Here is a 3,354-nt window from a genome sequence, read left to right on the forward strand (position 1 = left end):
AGTGCCACCTTTGGAGATAGTGCTCTCTGCTGCCAATGTGGGTTGGTGCTGGAGGGAGAGAATGTTTAGGGTGATAGATGTGGCTATTATGTAAATTTGTAAGCTGTCCATTCCATGAACTTCTTCCATCTGAAGTAGAAAGAGTAAATTCATACAGAACATCTTTTGTACAGTTCAAAGATGTGTAGGTTAGGTGGATTGGCCATGCTAAATTGCCCATAGTTTCCAGGGATGTGCAGGCTAGATGGATTAGCCATGGGAAATGCAGGGTTACAGGGATAGGGCTGCTGGGGTTGGGGTGAATGGGAGGCTCTTCAGAGGATTGTTGTGGAATAGGTGGGCTGAATGGCCTGCTTCCACACTGCAGAGATTGGCTGAATGTATATGTGCTGGATTTGAACCCAGCTCAGGATTTGGCAGACTGATGCAGGCCAGAATGAAGTTGGGTGGGCGCATGATTTTGTACTGCCAGGAAGAAAAGTCACTGGATTTGAAACACATTAACTCTGTTTCTCTCTTCTGAGATACTGCCAGACCTGCGATATTTATCCACAATACTCTCTGTTTTTATTTCAGATCTCCAGCATCCGCAGTAATTTGCTTATCAACATTAATTGTTGTCAGGTGCAGTGGCAGGACATGATTTGACTTTGATGTTGGGGTCTCAAAATCCTGCCCCAGGAAAAGAAGTGAAGGGTCTCCTTTAAACCTTGCCTCCGAAAACATTTCTGTTGCAAAGAAATGAACAGTAAACCCCTCCAGCAAACCATGATGATACAATGTGAAACTATTCTGTCTCTGGGTAATACATTTCATGGCACTACCACTATAGTGAGACTGAAAACCCATTAAATCCATTAGTTACGCCTTAGCAACAAGAATAACAAACAAAATCACAGCAGCTGTAAGATTCTTGCTTACCTCCATTCAGCAATGCCATAATCATTCATGCAGAAATCACAGTGACGTGACAGAATCATGAGGACTTTTCTTTCCAAATAAAGTCAAAATCCAAACTTACACTATGTTGAACTTGAACATCCCCTGCTATTCTTGCACAAAATGCATCAGCGTTATATGTTCATGTACAACAGGACAAATTCTATCAGGTTGTGCAAAAGTTACGTGTTATCTCTCTCCGTATTTATTTGCAGCTATTCACTGCCAGTGAGGTTTTATTTTAGGATGTGAATGCTCATTATTGCAAAGGATGGTAAAGAAGAGGAATAGAATTTCTTGTCTTTTTTTTAATCCCAGGGCACTGGAGTTTGAGAATGTTACAGCACAAACGGAATCTGATCATCCTATTGCTCCATGATCTATCTGAAAGAGATGTTATCTTATTTTGATCATCCATCACTATAACCTTTTAATTTTTCAAATATTTATCCCTTTCCCTTTTAAATTATGCTATGTCATCTGCTGCCAGCACTGTTTCTGGTGGCGCAGTGACATTTTGTGTGAAAATATTGTCCTATCGTCTGTTTATTGATTTAGTGATGCTTTTAAATTTGTGCCCTCATAGCCAGTGGAAATGTATATTTTAAGATTTATTTTTTCATTTTGAACCATCTTAATTGATCCCTTCGTAATCTCTGTTGTAATGATAAAGGGTTGGATGAAGATTATAGGTTTGGGCACTTGTCCGTGGGAAACTTTGGGTGGTATCTCCCCATTTTGCCATAGTGGTTAGCCAGCAGGTAAGACCTTTAGGGAAGCATGTGGGAAGTAGATATCAGAGTCAGGGGTTGGGGGGGAGGAAGAAAGGAAGGGAGGAAGATTCTTGTGGAGCTCCAAGGATGCCTCTAGTTCTTGCTGCCCACACAAAACTCTTTCAAAGAGCACAAACACAAAACTATTGGAGAAAACTTACTTTTTCTGAGTACTTTCTGTGTGAAAATACTTCCTAAATTTGTGATGGCTTGACAGAAATTTCATACAGTTTCTCACTTCTTCGCCCTTGAAAAGGAAAGAGTTTGCTGTTGACTTTGATGGTATCTTATAACGGGGCACATGGCCTGCCATGCTGATCCAATTTGTCTCAACCCTCAGGCTCACTTTCACCAAATAGTTGCACATTACTGTACAATTATGCTGAACATTGTTCCATCTTAGCCCATTCATTCATAGAGTAATGCACAATGTGCTGACTGGAGAAATGTGGAAAAATGCGTTCAAACACCCAGCGCAGACTGATGTGTATTCTTGATGTATTTCCTGTTCTCCCAGATTGTGGTAAATAAAGCTCCTAATCCAACAATCGGTCAAACCATCTGTGAGCCACCTGCAAACAGCTTTGTAAACTCAGCCTTTGGTTGTTCTTTCCAAAATATATCAGCTTCTGGGGCATGTTAACACTTTGTTGAAATCATTGAGAAGGAGGAATCAGGCCTCTTTGAATTCTATTTTTGTTGCTTGCTGCTGATTAACCTGAAGACATTGTCTTCTTTTGAGGCACGTTCCTGTGTTACACATATTTCTGCAAACTTGAATCATTTAGATCATTAATCAATTAGTTTATTATGAATTAGGTCATGACTGATCTAATTCCATATACATGCTGATGCCTTAATCGCTTATGTTACCAGATAAAAACACTTCCTAACTACATTGTTGCTGTATCTACACCACATAGATTGTAGTAGTTTAAGACAGCAGTGCACCACCACCTTCTTAATGAAAATTTGAGATGGGCAATTAGTCCTGGCCATGTCAGCAACCCTCATAAAAGCAAAATAAATACATTTAACTGCATTAATCTCTCCAGCTTCAGGTGAAACTGGCTAATTTCTGCATGCTATCACACACAAAGCATCTTAGATATTGTGAAATTCTTGAGATGCAGTGGTAATAGAGTCATAGAGATGTACAGCGTGGAAACAGACCTTTCAGTCCAATCCGTCCATGCCGACCAGATATCCCAACCTAATCTAGTCCCACCTGCCAGCATCCAGTCCATATCCCTCCAAACCCTTCCTATTCATATACCCATCCAACTGCCTCTTAAATGTTGCAAGTGTACCAGCCTCCACCACTTCCTCTGGCAGCTCATTCCATACGCATACCACCCTCTGCGTGAGAAAGTTGCCCCTTAGGTCTCTTTTATATTTTTCCTTCTCACCCTAAACCTATGCCCTCTAGTTCTGGACTCCCTGACCCCAGGGAAAAGACTTTGCCTATTTACCCAATCCATGCCCCTCATAATTTTGTAAACCTCTATAAGGTCACCCCTTAGCCTCCGACGCTCCAGGGAAAACAGCCCCAGCCTGTTCAGCCTCTCCCTATAGCTCAAATCCTCTAACCCTGGCAACATCCTTGTAAATCTTTTCTGAACCCTTTCAAGTTTCACAACAT

This window comes from Chiloscyllium plagiosum, chromosome 24, assembly GCF_004010195.1.
Source record: "Chiloscyllium plagiosum isolate BGI_BamShark_2017 chromosome 24, ASM401019v2, whole genome shotgun sequence".
In the NCBI taxonomy this organism is placed as follows: domain Eukaryota; kingdom Metazoa; phylum Chordata; class Chondrichthyes; order Orectolobiformes; family Hemiscylliidae; genus Chiloscyllium; species Chiloscyllium plagiosum.